This window comes from Strigops habroptila, chromosome 5, assembly GCF_004027225.2.
Source record: "Strigops habroptila isolate Jane chromosome 5, bStrHab1.2.pri, whole genome shotgun sequence".
Classification (NCBI taxonomy): domain Eukaryota; kingdom Metazoa; phylum Chordata; class Aves; order Psittaciformes; family Psittacidae; genus Strigops; species Strigops habroptila.
Window position 1 is genome coordinate 973,770 of NC_044281.2, and position 17,926 is coordinate 991,695.

The 17,926-nt window shown below is 45.2% G+C and overlaps 1 long non-coding RNA gene across 2 annotated transcripts in view; it reads right to left on the minus strand.

The window, feature by feature from the left end:
* Positions 1-17,926, minus strand: part of LOC115608498 — an 18,721-nt gene continuing 795 nt past the window's right edge. Inside the window, exons 2-3 of one of the 2 annotated variants that reach the window (XR_003991563.1) lie at positions 15,940-16,043; positions 1-3,065 (exon numbers count right to left, since the gene is read on the minus strand). This is a non-coding gene — a long non-coding RNA (uncharacterized LOC115608498). Of the gene's footprint in view, positions 3,069-15,939; positions 16,044-17,926 lie in introns of both variants that reach the window. The other variant, XR_003991562.1, reaches the window with a different exon arrangement.

A 17,926-nucleotide genomic window follows, 5' to 3' on the forward strand; every position in this document is an offset into this window, starting at 1 on the left:
CGTCAGGATGAAGTAAATAGTCTTCCTCAGATGAAGTAAGACGTCTTCCTCGCTATGTCCTTTTCACCTTTCAGAGTTCTGGATAAGTCCCAACGATCGCGCTTGCACCAGCACTCTTTTATCTCTCCTTGACTGGTACTGGTATGCAACTTTGCTTCTTATCTTAAAAGTTCTACTTTAAAGTAATCTGTAGAGTACTGTTTCTACCAGACCATCACCTTATAGGGATATCGCTTGGATAGTCTCGTACATCTATGTCCATATCCTAGTTACCAGGCTTCTCTGACCTAGTAACATAATACAAATCAACTGATCACAAGTCTAAATACTCTCTCTCTCTCTATATATATATATATTGCTGATTGAAATCTAATCAAACTTCTAGTTGATCAAACGGTATGATTTCTAACATTTCCCCCCTTTGAAAATACTTCATCTTTTGCAAGTATTTTCACTCATGTAGTAGTTTCCTGATAGGTAGGAGGAGTTATTGGGTGTCGTGGATATTCTCGAGTCACTGCTCCAATGATTTTATGTGTCCAGCTGGTATTCCGGGTTATTTCTCTTCGAATACAGAAATATACTAAGTAAATTGCGAGGGACACAAGTAATAGGGTAAACACTGTTTCTATGAGGGAATGAATCCATCCAGTAAGGTGGATTCCCAATCCATCAAATAATGCTCCTACCCAATTATGACTTATTTCTTCTTCTTCCTTTTCAGCTTCCTTTTCAATTTTCCCTAATTGAGCAATGTCATATTCTATATCTGTAGTTACATTTGGTATATGTACACAGCAGTGATCGATTCTATCTTTGAGATATCCACAAACACCATGTTCTTTTAACAATAATGTGTCTAATGCCATTCTGTTTTGCAGAGTCATTTTGGTTGTTGCCTGTAATTGCAAATTTAGATCCCTAAAGCCTTTTTTAGTCACTTTGGCCAATCTCTCAGTTTGTCCAATTAAATTATAAATCATTTCCCTATTACGATATGCGGCTATTTGAGCAAAAAGGGATTCAAGTGCCCATCCTACTTTCACTCCTGTCTCAGGCTCTTGCCAAGTGTCATCTATATTGTCTATATCATCGTCAATACTTCTCTTCGTTAGAATCTGCAACGTTTCTAGATTGCCCCTGAACGGGGAACGTTTCCAGATTGGACACAAAGTGGGGAGTCCCAAGGTAATTTCCCGCACTGGCCCTGCTATTGGAAGGTGGGTGGTCCAGGTACCATCACTGAGTGCCCAAACAAGATGTCCCATGCTATGTATCATCGAATATCTGCAGTCTGTTCCATCAGCCGGGGCTGGTATCGTTAAATCCTCGGCATGCACATCCTGCTTTTAAAGCAATTCTAACTGGGGGCATTGCAATCTTTTCCGGATCAGTATCGCAATCTATTATCCTGGTGCAATTCCATCAAGGAACATTTTTAACAGTATCTAACCAGACTTTGTCCCATCCTATGTACGACAATATGTTTATATCTCCTGCTATACTATATTTCCCTGTCCACCTGAGACACCAAGATGTATTTCCACCATACCGAAATTTTTGTGCAATGCTCAGTGACCAAATTGTATCCCAACTTTGTCCCGAATTGTTCTTTACTTGACAATCCCAGGTTATTTCTTTTACCTGTGTTTTTGTTTTAATTTCTTCATCATATATACATTCACCTATTCCCGGTCCTTTCTGTGTGAATTGAAAGTTTAATTGCTGTTCACACCATGACTTTGATACAGGGCCCATGAGCCCTTTCCTGACATATTCCGTTTTTGTTACGTCCTTTATTATCCCCTTTTCCTGACACTTAACTGTCTTGTTTCCTTCTGGAAATGGTATTGTTATTATTCCCCACTCAATTGGTTCTCCAGCTGCTTTTGGTATTGGGAGGCATGCCGTTATTCTACTCGTATTTTGCATTTTTGCGAAATCCTTGATTAATCCTATCATTAGGTTTTCCTCTGGATCACGTTGGGGTACCTGAATTATCTGGGGTAATTTGGTTGGTTCTATGGCTCGTCTGACTCTAGTTTTAGTAACATCAATTTCACTATATCCAAATGCAGTTTCATTCCTGTACTGGCACCTGTAGGTTCCTAAATCTGTCTTGTCTATCCGTTTTATCAAATGTGTTAATATCCCTCCCAGATGTAGTTCTGTATTATGTTTATCATTGTCCAGGATTTTCTTTCCATCTTTCATCCATGTATATTCTTTGGGCTGGGGATTTTCTAGACGGCAATAAATCAGAACGTCACTGCCTGGGGGGGTTGGATAATGGGTATATCCTGCTTTAATTCCAAAATTTCGAGTGGAATCTAAAATGTGTATTATCTTCTCACCCTAGTCTGCACTATTATTTGTCTTGACCAGACAACGGTATTTTCCCCGCATTTGTTCAGTCAGATTGACTATCCTTAATTTAGTCTCTCCTTCAGTAGGATTTCGTGAACAGAATCTGTTCATTACTTTACCTCTGAATTGCCAATTCCCCTGCAACTCCTGCTCACGCCCTACTAATCCTTTGTCCTCGTTGTCAAAAAATATGTCAGGTACTTCAAAGTTTTCCGGTACCTTTTCCCAGAGGACCCTTATTAGTTCCCTTCCCATTGGAATGGTATTTTTAAACCTGCAAGACAGAGTGGCATTTTGTCCAATAACATACGTCACCACCTCCCTTTTCAATGAAACTTCTAAGAAACCAACAATCATTACAGGTAAGACTGACCAGATCACAATTAAAGTGCTATATATATAACACGACATCTTATCTGCATTTCAGTCTCAGCTTCGTAGGTCCTAAGGCCTCTGATTCCCAATGTTTCGGAACTTTCTTCACTCTAGTGTAGTGAATCCAGGAGTCAATTCCTTCCACTTTTACAGCGGTGAAGGTAGTTAACAGCACCAGGTATGGCCCATTCCACCATTCCTTTAGTGGTTCCTCGCTCCAATCACGAACGTAGACCTGGTCTCCTGGCTCGATCTCGTGTACTGGAGTCTCCAACGAGAGCGGTCGGTTCCAAATCAGGGCGCTACGCAACCAGATCAAAGTTCTACTGAGAGATAACACGTAATTATGTACATCCTGAGTTCCTTTGATATGTACATGTGGGTTTGGCTGGGGAGCCTCATATGGCTTTCCAAACAGGATCTCATATGGGCTTACCATCATCCCACTTCTAGGTTTAATTCTGATCCTTAAAAGGGCTATTGGTAATGCCTGTGGCCATTTTATTTTAGCCTCCTGGCATATTTTGCTTATCTGTCTCTTAATTGTTTGATTCATCTTTTCTACCTGTCCACTGGACTGTGGCCTCCATGGGGTATGAAGATTCCAGGATATTCCTAACAGTTTACTGACTTCCTGAACTATAGTTGCTGTAAAATGTGGTCCTCTATCTGATGATATTCCCAACGGGACTCCGAATCTAGGGATGATTTCTTTCAACAACCATTTCACTGTTTCCTTAGCCTGACTGGTGCGACAGGGAGAGGCTTCTGGCCATCCAGAAAAAGTGTCAACCCCTACTAACAAGTATCGGTATCCCTGTGTCTTGGGTAATTCCACAAAATCAATTTGCCAATAGTCACCCGGCTCCATACCTACTCTGATATGTCCCATTTCTACTTTCCTTCTGACTACTGGATTGTTTTTCAAACAAATTTCGCATTTAGATCCTATGGATTTTGCCATTGTTAACATCTGTGTAGAGATTATTCCTCGTTTTAAATATGTTACCAATGCCTCTGCCCCCCCATGACATTTTTGATGTTCGGTTTGTAAAATTGTCCGCATGATGGCAGGTGGTACCACCACTTGTCCAGTAGTGGTTACGTACCATCCTTCCGGATTTAATCGAGCCTTTACTAATTCAGCTAATTTAACATCTTCTTCCGAGTATCTTGGTCTTTGATTCGTATAGTTCTGTAATGGGCTTACCTTTGTTGGTACTAGGGCCATGACAGTCTGTACCTGTCGTGCAATTCGTCTAGCCATTTGATCCGCAAATGTATTTCCTTCGGCTATCTTAGAACTTCCTCCTTGATGCGCTTTACAGTGCATGATAGCCACCTGTCTTGGTAATTGCACAGCAGTTATCAAATTCAGAATTTCCTCTTGGTATTTTATGTTTGTCCCTTGTGAGGACAGGAGCCCTCGTTCCTTCCATAGAGCTCCATGTATATGGACCACACCAAATGCATATTTCGAATCTGTCCATATATTTACCCGCTTTCCTTTGCGCAGTTCTAAAGCTCTGGTGAGAGCTATTATCTCTGCCCGTTGTGCTGAAGTCCCTGGAGGCAGAGCTTTTGCTTCTATCAGGGCATTTTGTGTGGTTACTGCATACCCAGCATAACGGACCCCACCTTCCACAATACTGCTTCCATCAGTAAAAAGTTCCTGATCAGGTTGCTCAAGTGGGGCATCCTTCAAATCGGCCCTCGTCGCATATGTATATTCAATTGTCTCCACACAATCGTGTTCTAATATGCCATCCTCTGTGTTTGTACCTAGAAAAGCTGCTGGGTTCAACAAGTTAGCTGTCTTTAGAGTCACATCATCTTGTTCAGTTAATACTGCCTGGTATTTCATCATCCGACTTGGGGATAGCCAGTACCCCCCTTTTTGTTCTAAAACAGTCATTACCATGTGTGGCACATATACATCAATATGTTTTCCTAAAGTCAATTTTCTTGCTTCTTGTATTAAAGTCACTGTTGCTGCTACTGCTCATAGGCACGATGGCCATCCAGCACTTACCGGATCCAGCTGTTTGGAGAAGTATCCCACTGGTGGCTTCCAGCTTCCCAGTCTCTGCATCAGGACTCCCAATGCCAATCTTTGTCTCTCGTGCACAAACAGCTGGAAGTCCTTGGTTAAATCCGGTAATCCCAGGGCGGGTGCTTTTATTAATGCTTCTTTTAGCTCCTTAAAAGCTTCCTTTTGGGACCCTTCCCAAACGAAGGTCTGAGATTTCTGTGCCTCATATAAAGGTTTAGCTATCAGTCCATAGTCCGATATCCATAACCTGCACCAACCCGTCATTCCAAGGAATGTTCTCAGTTCATGTAAATTCCGAGGTTCTGGAATAGCACAAATCACCTTTATACGATCAATTCCCAACTTCCGTTGTCCCTGGAAGATTTCACAGCCCAAATACATTACAGTAGTGCAGGCAATCTGGGCTTTCTCCTTCGAAACCTTATACCCATTTAGTCCCAACTGATTCAGAATCTCTATTGTTACTCGTATGCACAATGATTCTTGTTCAGTTGCAATAAATATGTCATCTACATATTGCAACAAGAGATATTGTGTCCTTGGTACCTGAATTTTCCCTTGAGTTACCCAGAGTTCCAATTCTTTCACCAGCTGATTTCCAAAAAGCGTCGGGCTATTCTTGAATCCTTGTGGAAGTCTCGTCCAGGTTAACTGAGTCTTACGCCCATTGTGTGGGTTTTCCCATTCAAAGGCAAAGAGTTTCCTACTGCTTTTGTCAAGGGGAATGCAGAAGAAAGCATCTTTCAAATCGATTACTGTAAACCATTTATATTTCTCTTTTACAGATGTCAACAATGTATATGGATTAGCCACTACTGGATAGGTATCCTTTGTTATTTCATTTATTGCCCTGAGGTCCTGTACTAACCTGTATTCACCATTCGGTTTCTTTACTGGAAAAATTGGTGTATTATATTCTGATTCACATTCTTCTAAAATTCCAAATTTTAAAAATTTCTCAATTGTTTTCACTATCCCATATCATGCTTCTAATTTTATGGGATATTGTTTTATCCGTACCTGTCTTGCCCCTTCTTTCAATTCCACTACTACCGGCTGAGCTGTCTTTGATTTTCTCGGGATTTCTGTTTCCCAAACTGTGGGAATCACTGCTTCCTCTACTTCCCTAGGTATTCGGGCCTTTAGACTATCCTTTAACACTAGTATCTGTCCGGATTGTGATTCCGGTACCTGCATAATCAATTCTCCATTTTCAAAAATAATTTTGGCGTTTAATTTTGATAATAAATCTCGTCCCAACAGGGAAACAGGACAGTCTGGCATGTATAGAAACTCATGTATCAATTCCTTTCCCCCAAACCGTAATTCCAGGGGTCGCATGAATGGCCGCACTTCCCCTCTCCCTGTGGCCCCTATTATTGTGGTAGTCTTATCCCCTATTTTCCCATACAGGTCATTTAACACAGAATAAGTTGCACCAGTATCGACTAAAAATTGTACCTCCTCCTCCCCCAGCCTTATTTTCACTAGTGGTTCACCTTTTTCCGATTCTAGTCAGCTCTGACTCCCATATTCTCCCAGGACCATGGCTTTAGCTACCTCAGATTCCCCGAAGGAGTATCCGGGTTGTGGGTTCTGTCTCAGTCTCTGAGGGCATTCATTTTTCCAATGCCCCTCCTGTTTGCAATAGGCACATTGATTAATGCCTAATCTGCCTGATCCTGACCCTGGATTATTAAGTGTTCCAAATCCTCTTCCTCGCCCACGCATTATTCCTCTACCTCTACCCCTGTTACCAGGGGTACCTTGTCCTCTGCCTTGCATTATAGCCAATAAATTTCGCTGCTGCCTCTGAGCACCATCTCTTTCTCGGTTATTATACACTTTCCAAGCTGTTTCCAGCAGCTTATCTAAATCACGTAACTCAGCACCCTCTAATTTCTGCAACTTCTTCCTGATATCATCCTGAGATTGCCCTAAGAAAATTAGAGCCAGCTGAGCCTTAGCCTGTTCCGTTTCTACATCAAGATCTGTATATTTCCTGGCCACTTCTTTAAGTCGCTCCAAAAACACGGACGGAGATTCTGTCTTTTCCTGTCTGACATTATATAACTTTGACCAATTTATTGTTCTTGGCATAGCATTCTGTACCCCAACCACTATCCAATCTTGGTATCTCTTCAGACGACTCATCCCTACCAGGGTATTATAATCCCACATAGGATCCTCCATAGGGAAATTCTGATCGACCGTCCCGGTGACGATACCCTGCCTAATATCCTCCCTAACTCGTTCTCGCGCTGTCCTTAACACCATCTCCTTTTCTGTAGAATCCATCAGGGTATCCAGCAATACTTGTATATCATCCCAGTCAGGATTCTGGGTTTTCAGGATCATTTTTACCACCCTAGCCACCTTACTTGGGTTTTCTCGATAAGCCCCAGCAGATTGTTTCCAAAGCACCAAATCTCCCGGGGAAAAAGGAATCTTAACATACACAGGTCCCTCTGTACCTACTCCCTGACGGAACGGCGCCAATAATACACTGGACGTTTGAATCCTTGCCTCGTTACCCTGCGTATCTCGCTGTCGGGTCCGATGTGAAATTGGGGTGACGGGATATTCCCGTTCTTTTCTACATTCACATCCTTTATCTACTTCTAGATTCTCGTCATCATTGTCATCCCTTACTTTCCTGCTTCTTAAAGCAGGTGGGATTGACGGGGCTGGAGGGGCTATCAACAAATCAGAATCATCATCCTCTTTCTGATGTTGCAAAACATTATTCACAGCCATGCATCCCATGCATTTCTTCTCACCCACACAGCCTTTACATTGTTCACTCAATTTTGTACTAACAACCATTATTCCACACGCCTTTCTCCATTCATCATTGTTTCTTAACATAAAGAATAGTTCCACATATGGAACCTCGTCCCATTTTCCTTCCCATTTGCAAAACAACATTAATTGCATAAGCGTATCATAGTCTAAAGTTCCATTCTCTGGCCAGCGGACTTGATCCTCTAATTCATATTGCGTCCACCACACATTACAGTAATCAACTAATTTCCCTTTATGCATCTCTTGTCCAAACCGTCCCTCCTTCCAATGACTCAAAATACACCCTAACGGCGACGACTTTGGTATCGGTGGCATTCTGAGCTTATTTAAATACAGACAAATTAAATTACAAAATATAAAAATATACCGAATAATTTACCAGACCAGACCACTGTTGCCGAACATGCAGGGCTTTATACCGAATAATTTACCAGACCAGACCACTGTTGCCGAACCTGCAGGGCTTTCACCACTGTCTGACGGACGGCGCCTAGGCTTTCCTTGGAGCTCCGTAGCCCAACCACGCACGGCTTTCGCCGTGTCTAACAGGCAGGCTTTTACCAGACCAGAAAACGGTACCAATACCAAACAATAAAGCACCGTCTCTTACCAATGCCGTTGGTCCGTCGAGAGCACCGGAGGTCGGTCGCGGTCGATGGCTCCCCGAGAATCACTCGGTGCCGGCTGGAGCTGGATCGATGCGCGAGCCGCCTCAGCAATGCCCGCGAGGTCCCATCTGGGTCGCCAAAACTGTTAGCCGAGAGAAGAACACATAACCACTCTAAGGAGGTTATATGTGGTGCTTTATTTTGAGGCCCCGGGAACCAGGGGTACGCACCCAAATCTGGTTCCAAAGACCATCACAACGTGCTCACAATTTATCCTATTGAGATTTCACAATCTAATGTGTATTCAACAGGTTACAACATTTTCTCATGCATATGTATTTTAAAATTGCTTCATCTCCTGATTACATCATCAGTCGTTTCTACGCTTGCGCAGCCCCCTTCTGGTGGTCGTCAGGATGAAGTAAATAGTCTTCCTCAGATGAAGTAAGACGTCTTCCTCGCTATGTCCTTTTCACCTTTCAGAGTTCTGGATAAGTCCCAACGATCGTGCTTGCACCAGCACTCTTTTATCTCTCCTTGACTGGTACTGGTATGCAACTTTGCTTCTTATCTTAAAAGTTCTACTTTAAAGTAATCTGTAGAGTACTGTTTCTACCAGACCATCACCTTATAGGGATATCGCTTGGATAGTCTCGTACATCTATGTCCATATCCTAGTTACCAGACTTCTCTGACCTAGTAACATAATACAAATCAACTGATCACAAGTCTAAATACTTTCTCTCTCTCTCTCTCTCTCTATATATATATATAGATGATTGAAATCTAATCAAACTTTTAGTTGATCAAACGTTATGATTTCTAACAGCTCTGATGGGTTCAGGTTAGGTCTGGTCGGGGTGAGGTGAGGGTTAGTTTCCAGCGCCAGCTGCTGGAAATCTATCTGGAGTGGGTTTGGCGGTCTGTTCATTCCTGCCTTAATTCCTCACTCTATTTCTCAAGATGCTTTACTGACTGACTGTGGCTGGGCAGGGAATGACCATGTACAACATTGCTGAGGCAAGGAAGAAGCGGTGGTTTTGTAGTTTAGAATTCCATGGAGCAAGGAATTCCTTCAAGCTCCCAGAGCTCGAGGAGAGGGAGAAGACTGACCAGTGAACCCTCTGGGTAAGAGGAAAGGTAACAACTGGAATGCCGTGATGCTCCCGCAGCACCCCCCTGCTCCCACCGCTCTTGTTTTCTCTACACACCCTCACCGCTGTGCTGCCCTTCCTCCGCTAGAGGTCGGCACCGCACCGCTCCGCATCTCCCCCGCCGGCTGCCGCTGCTTGGTCGGTCGGGTCCGTGCCGAGCGCCCACCGAGGGTACAACTGGGCCCGGGGCGCGGTACCGCTCGCAGCCGCCAGGGGGGGCGGCGGCAGCAGGTACCGCATGGTCCGGGGCGGGAATGGGGGTCCTGCTAGAACCTGTGGTGCAATTAATGCTTTTTCGGTGTTTTTGTGGTTTAAGGTCCCCGTGTGATGCGAGCGCTGCTGGATTTGCCACGTCTCGCAATGCGATGCGATTTCGGGGCTGCACCCAGAGTGTTTCCAGACCCGCACAGGCCAGGACGATTTGGGAGGCACAGGCTGGACATCTCTGCACACCCAGGCATGACCTTCGCATCGGAACCCCCAGCCTGGATGGGTGAGTGGCTGTCTGAAACTCCTGGGGGTTCTCCAAAGAGCGGGAGCAGAGACCAGGGCAGTTGCAGCTCGTTAGTGCCCAATGCCGGCGAGCAGCCAAAGGCACTCAGCTGCCTCCCCCTGCCTTCTGCTGCTGCTCCTGGTCCCCCGCCCCGGCTGCTTTCTGCTCCCCAGCTCGCTCTTGCAGCAACTGCCGGGAGGACAGACCCCTGCAGCCCGGCGCTGGCTCTGCTGGAGCCCTAAAGCTGGCTGAGGGACCCCATGTTCACACTCCAAAACCACAGCACTTAATCTCTGGTTTTGAGCCCTAAATCCGGCCTTTTGACCCCCCAAAACGCAGTATTTAGTGGGGTTTTTTCTGCTGGCTAATGAGTCTGGTGTCAAGCCCCCCAAACTCAGGACTTGGTCTGAGTCCCAAAACTGGCCAAGGGAGTGTGGTTTTGAGCCCCCAAAGTGCAGGACTTGGTTTCTGGTGCTGAGCAGCAAATGGCAGGACTTGGTCTGTTTCTGAGCCCCAGCATCAGCCCAGTGAGTCACCATGTTAAGACTTCCATACACAGGACTTTGTTTCTAAGCTCTGAACCTGGCTTTTGAGCAGCAAAAAGCAGGACTTGGGCTCTGTTTGAGCCCCACAACTGCCGACTTGAGCCGGGCTTCGGACTCCAACAGGTGGGGCTTGGTCTCCATTTCTAAGCCCCAGATCTGGCTTCAGTGACCGTGGTTTCAAGCCCCCAAACCGCAGGACTCGGTCTCTGTTTCTGAACCCGAAATGGCCCCAGGAGCCGGTTGGTTTCCAGGCTCAGCACTTTATTGCTCAGGTCCGAGCCCGGTTCCAGGCCAGGCTCAGGCCTCGGTCTCCGCTCCCAGAACTCGGCCGCGTGTGCCGGAGCCCGGGGTACCCTCCCCGGGAGCGAACCCCACGCTCTCGGGGAGCCCCGGGCAGGTCCGGAGCCTGTGTCCAGCCCCACAGGGTTCGGCTCTCTCGGGGAGCGGAGCCCCCCGGCAGCCACGCACCGGGAACGCGGGGCTCGTCCCGGCTCTGCTGAGCCGCAGCCCCCCGCTGGAGCCCCAAACCGGCCCCAGTCCCCGAGCCCGGGCGGCGCTCGGGAAGGGGCCAGGGGACCGGCGGGCGGCTCGGACGAGGCCGCCGGGCTCCGACCCTCCGGGCTTTGTGCCCCGGGACCCCGAGAACCGGCAGCCCCGGCCCGGGAACGGCGCCGCCCGCACGCACCGCACCGGAAGAGCCGCCAGAACCGCGCCCCGCCTGACCCCGCCCCTCACCCGCTCCTTGTATGGGCATCGCTCCGCCCTCCTCGTCCCGCCCCCTCCTTTTATAGACATCGCCCCGCCCTCCACCTCCTTTTATAGATGTAGCTCCACCCCCAACAACTTCGCTCCTCCCCGGGTCCTGCCGGCTGCCCGCTCATCCCCTGTTCCGCGTCGTCCCCGTACCCGGCGGCGCGTCTCTCCTCTTCCTGCCTTCCTTCCGAAGGGTCCAGCCAAAGCCCCGGCACCGCCAGTTCCACACCGGTTTCCACCAGGACCGCTCCCCTCTTCCCGTTTAGCTCTGGCTCTCGGCAGCGGCTTCTCCCAGCGCCGCACAGCCCCGGGACCTTCCACCCGGACCCATCCCCGCCCCTCGCGTCAGCCGGAGCCCCACGGGGCCGGCTCTGGGCAATGACCCCCGTACGGAGCGCCCCGAGCAGCAAAGCCGGGGCAGCCCCAGCCCCGGCACCGACGGACGCCCCGAGGCTCCCGGCGGGGCTTTGTGTGCCCGGCGCTGGTGCCGCTGCAGAACGGACCCGGCTGTGCGTGGACAGCCTGGAAATGCAATCCCTGCTCCCAGGAATGGCCGGGCCGGGCTCCATCCTCCGGGGAGCGCTCAGCGCGCTCCCGCCTCGCTCCCCCATCGCATCACCCGCATCTCCCCAGACACGGGTCACATAAACACCGGCGAACCTCAGAAGCGCTCTGCGGCACCAGAGCGGCCCCTCGGCGCGGTGCCGGGGGTCCCGCAGCAGGGTCCCGGAGCGCCGTGTGTGGAACCGGCGTCCCGGGGCCGGGGCACAGCCCATGGTGGCTCCTTGGACATGACGGGCACGGGGCGACGCTTCGCAGGGCCGACCCCAGCAGCGAGGAGCCGGCTCGGCCCGGGCTTCTTCCGCAGCCCTGGCACCAGTCCCTTACTTAGCCACCTAAACCTCCATCTCTGGTTTAACTCACTGGACAGCACTCTCAGGCGGCCACACAAACCAGCTCCCTAAGTCCCAATGTCCAGCCCCTGTTCCTAAGCCTAAGGTGCCAGAATAAAAGCTGTTGTGGGGCATCACCTACACACAGTGCCCTCCGTAACAGTGCCACCAACATGGCAATCCACCCTTGCTTAGCCACCTAAAACTCCATCTGCGTACTGCCTACACAGAGTGCACTCTCAGGTGCCCCAGAAACCAGCTTGCTAAATATGAATGTCCGGACACTGCTCCTAAGCCTAAAGTATTAGGACAGAAACCAGGAGCAGGGCATGTCCTACACATGGTGCCCTCCAAAGCAGTGCCACCAACATGGATATCCTCACTTACCCACCTAAAACTCCATCTGTGCAAAGCCTCACTGGACAGCGTGTGCCAGTGGCCGAGAAACTAGCTCTCTAATTGCGAACGTCCAGACCCTGATGCTAAGCCTAAGGTGCCAGGACAGAAAGCTGGCGCTGGGCATGTCCTACACATGGTGCCCTCCGGAGCAATGCTGCCAATGTGTAAATCTACCCCTGTTTTGATACCTAAAACTGTATCTGCTTACTCCCCCCCTGTTGAGTGCTGTCAGGTGTCCTGGAGAACAGCTCCCAAAGGGCAAAAGTCCAGCCCCTGCTCCCACATCTAAGGTGTCAGGAGAATATCCTGGTGCTGGACATCACCTACACACGGTGAGATGTGGTAGAGTGCCACCAACATGGGAATCCAGCTGAGCTGGACTGAGATGGACTGGGCTGGGCTGGGCACTTTCTCTGCTATCAGTTAAGATGCAGTTCTTCCCAATCTTCTCTTCTTATGTCCCCTGTGAGATAATTTCTTAATTGTATTTTGTTTTCCATATCAATTCTTTTCCTCAGAAAATTAAGACAAATCTTTTCTCTGCCAGTTCTTCAGAGAGGATCTGAATTTGTTACTCATTCACATGACACATCATGGTCTGAATTTTAACACACTGAAAATTACCTCAACCATGAAAGCTGTGTGAAAAATGAAGAAGGGAATGAAGATTGGTTTGATGCTAAAGAGAAACTTGACAGTAGCAAATTCTTCAGTAATAGCTGAAGATACAAAAAAGCAACAAGCATAACAAGACACAGTTGATTTAAGAGGTGAGGTTATGTGCTTTAAGCTGCTGTACCTAATAATGGTGTTTGTTTATTATCTGAGTATTCTGATCCTTCCACAAGCATAAGTAAACTTGGAAAAATGCTAGCTAGGTTTTCAGGTTCTTTTTCATTGACTTGCTGTGAATCCTTGTACAGATATTCAGCTCCCTTCATCCACAGTTTTCCTTGAAAACTTCACCTACAGTGGTTAAACTCAATTTAGTAAATGTCCAGCCAGTCACCTAGCTGGAAATCTTTCTTTTTTTTCCTATTCCTCCTCTTTCTGCTCCCTTCTCCATACTGGCTTCTGAATGGTCTGTGTTTGGACGCTTGGGTCCCAGTGATGGGCGTGGTTAGAAGTCCCAGTCTGTTGAAAGCAGAGAGCTTGTGGGGACTCGGAGTACACTGCCCATGCTTTAGCACTGGTACCTGTTAGTTCAGACCAGCGTTTTCTTTGGTTGTACTTCTTTTGCCTCTTCAAACCTCAGAGAATACTCGGGGAAAGCAGATTTCACAAACTGAACTATTCTGCTTCTCAGGACACTTGTTTTCTCTAAACAGATACTCTTCATTCTTACAGGTTTTTTTAAAGATTTTTCATCTATGCTTTCTGAAATATATTGAGGTGTTAGCTTGAACTGGAACAAAAATAGTAACACTTTGCTTTCTTACGTTCATTGTTAGAAGCAAAGAGTGAAAATGAGTATTCTTTTATTCGCGTTGATGGCCTAAGTTCCTCAGTGTCAGAGGTATGTCTGTTCTTATTTACATAGTGCAGTAATGTCTTGCCTCTTTCTGAATTCTTTCATATCATACACTTGCAACCAAATATTTTTCTATTTTGTAGGCTGATTTAAGATCACATTTCCAGAAGTATCAGATTTGTGACGTTCTTGTCTCTATGGAACCTAATAACTGCAGGTATATTAATAGAAGTTTTACTTGTTTCAGATTATTTTTTCTGTCAAAGTAAGCAAATCATGGGAGAGAGGACAGAGTTGTTCATTCATTTCAGTGATTAATGGAGATGATACAAATAGGTTGACAAAAGCTTGTCATTCCAGACAGCTTCTCACCGTATGAGAAGTTGAGCCTGAAATTTGCTGTTGAGTTTAATGGAGATACAGTTAATGGTCAAAAGATGAGAACTATCATGTGTTATTACTGAGAGTAATTTAATGTGTTTTACTTAGTTTACTTTTTCTTTTTTTCTTAAATTTTATGCCTTAGATGCGCACTTCTTTCCTTTAAAGACTTTAGTAAAGCCAAGTTAGCTGTAGAGGAAATGAACCAGAAAAAGATAAAAGGAAAAGCTGTAAGTGTTGAACTTGTAAATACTGTATCAGAGACTAAATATATGGTTTCCCAAGTTCTTAAAAATAAGTTTTGGCGTGAAATCCAGCCTGTTGAGAAGAGTCAAAGAAATGACCAAAATAACATGCTCGCTTCAGCCTCCAATTCTGTGGAAGCCCCTGTCACTGCTTCTGCTTCTGCGAAAATACATCTCCTTCCCATAACTTCTTCAAAAATCTCTTGCTCTATACAAGTACCTTCAGAAACAAAGTGCCCTGATCTGAAATTATCTATTGAAGCATGTTATTTGCTTGCAGTTAAACAAAAGGTAAATAATTATTACTAAGGATCCTTTAGATGGCAAATTAAGAGCTTTAAAACTTCTTGTCTCATAACATGTTGCATTTTTAGTGTATAGAGAATGATGTTAGGATAGGAAAACATATTATATGTCAGTAACAAATTCCTGGCATGCTGCTGCAGAAGAGTGAGAGCACCAGTCATTTGCTCCTGCAAGAAACTGTGACACTCCATGTGTTTTTTCTTGATCCTAAACCAGTTGAGAACCTAGTAATTTGCACTAGAGTTTTCATCTTGCTTTTCTCCTTTTTAGAGTTTCCACTTGGAACACTGTTTTAAAGTGAATGTCCTATGATGTTATACAAGAAAGATTTTGGGATACTGGAGGGGTGGCTATTGGGGTTTTTAATATAAATCTAGGAAACATCTGTGTTTAAATTTAGTATTTTCTATTTGCTTAGGTTGGTCCTTAGAGGATAAGGCAGTTAGTAATTGCTGGTGTTGCTTTCATAAGCTATATAGATATGCTACCTTTGGGGATTTAGCTTTTAAACTTGCTAGTCCCCTGGAAAAGTATATCATATCTAATTCAAAGTAGTGGGAACATCAGTTACACATAAATGCATGTAGTGGTTTCATTTCTACACATAAATGCATGTAGTGGTTTCATTTCTAATAAATAATCTATCCAGCCCAACCCATTCTATGATTTACAGATTGGATAATATGACTGGTTGTATTAGAATAACTTATTGAGCTGAATCTGTAGCTGTCATTTTTCCTTTTTCCATAACAGGAATATTTATTAGTAGTAAAGAGATGTATTACTTGCAAAAATAGGTTAAGTATTGTACTTATTTGATGCAATTCCAGGATACTGGAGAAATCTTCCTGTTTAAACCATCTTCTTACTCCAGTGAGTCATGTGATGTCTTTATTTTACCTGATAATTTGAACGTGAACAGTTTTACCAAATCAGTTGAGAAACTTAAAGGACTTCATCCCCAGGCTAGCAGGTGAGAGGATTTGGATTTCCTTTCTGCCCTTGATTTCTAATGGATCAAATATCCATGGTAACTAAGTCCTAAATGTATTGCACAACATGTTATGTAAACAGGTCTTTCTTTTACTCACCTTAAGACACAATTTTGGCTGCCTTGCTGGAGGTGAAGAATAACAACAATGGTATCCTAAGTGGCTTCTCCATCAATACCATTATGGCAAGGACCTCTGCCATTCTAAGGAAATCCAGTCAGAAGTGAGAAAAGGCATGTAAATAAGCGGGTATTCTAGCCTACAGAAATACATTGAAATAACTCCCCCCTGCCCGCCCGAGTTTGTGTAGCTGTATAGCCTGACTAGATTAGTAACTTAGTACAAAGCTCTGAAAGAAGGATGTGAATGAATCCACAGAAGCAATAGCTTCTCAGCATTGCTAGCTGTTTAGGAGAACATCTGTAAACAGATTGCCTTGCTAGCTCTGTCCACTCTATAAAACTTGGTCTGCTGCTGGGTTTATTATGTCAACTATGGTACTGATTGACTTAGTGGAGACTGTCATACATATTCTGTACAAAGCTGACACCTAATGGCCAGTCCTTGTGTAGCAGTTCATAAAGAAATCCCAGCACAGGCTCAATTTTGGTTTAAAACTGGAGGATTTCTCCGTGATGGATGAGTTCTGGAGCAGAAATGTTAACAGAATAAGATTGTATTTCTTTTAGGTTTTTTTCATGTTAAAGGACACCTTGACACAGCACTGGATGCTGGAGGAAGCTGCAGCAACCTGAACATGATAAAACCACAGCCCAGAATTCCAGGGGTGTTCTCCTGTAGGAGATATCTTGGAGTTGGTGCTTGTTTTAGTCTCCTAATAAGCTTGGTATTCTGCTTACTTTAGGGCTGCTAGCAGTGCCACTATCAGGTTTCCGGCACTGTCCCAGATGTTCTTAGCAATGCTCCAGCTTCACTTTTGCCTACAAATACAATCTGTACAATATTTATTCTTCTGTGTTGTTTCCTCCCCAAACTGCACCAAATTCTTGACACTTTGATTTTGGTCTCAAAGCTCGTGTTTCAAGGATATCAAGGAGTCAGTCTGGTTTTAATCAGTACCACCTTTTCCAAGATAGTAGTATGTGAGTAGTATTTATGCTGATAGTTTTACATATCTAAGTATCTTTGCCACCCATTCAATGTTGCTTATCAGACTAAATTCTCCTAGTCAGATGCCTGTGCACGTTACTGTAGTGCACAAGTGAACCACAGCACAGCCCTAACTTGAACAGAACTGCTGTATGTTAGATACTAGAACTGTACTAAGAGTAGAGTGGTTCTGCCCAGTAAGACAAAACAGGAGCTTGGGCTAGAAGAGCTTCCATAGATGCATTAAATATACAAATAGATGCTTATAAGTCATTCATCTCAGTCTTTGTCAGAAAGAATGACTGTAGATTTTGTTAAATATACAGAGGCATAGGGTAGGATTTTACATACATAGCGACGAAGAGCATGAAAGAATCTCAACCAGGATGCATGTTTGTCTGAGTTCCTTTTGAAAGGATTAGTGTGGCATAAGTTTGTTACTTTGGCCTTTGACTGCCCCATGAGCTTTTATGGATGCCTCTCTGAATCGACATAAATTTGACAAAAGAGAACTCTTCATATTAATCCACTGACTGACTTGTACAGGGCTGCAGATATGGACATAAACTCGTAAAATAAAATCTTACGCTTGAAAATATTTTCAGTTACTAAGGTTTTAATGGCCTCAAGTGTGTTGTGCTTTCACTGTCAAGTGATTTATTTGTTTCTTTTAAATGGTGTGTGGAATTTACAGTCATTATTCCTATGATAGTATTTTTGTTCTCTGTTGCTTTGCTAGAGAGATGCTGACCCATAACAATTTTTACTTTCCTCATGAGGAAGCTGTAAAATAGCCAAGTCGTTAGTAAGTAATGGGGAAAAGAATTCTCATCTTTCCGTAGTAAGAAGCATGTTTAAGAAAAGATTCTTCAAAAACTTGTGCTGGTGTTCTGCTGTTTCCAGACCTCACCCCTTCCCTCTCAGCAGCCCCACTGTAGGTAATGCTTCCAGAGCCCCAGCCTTGTCTTCAGCAGCC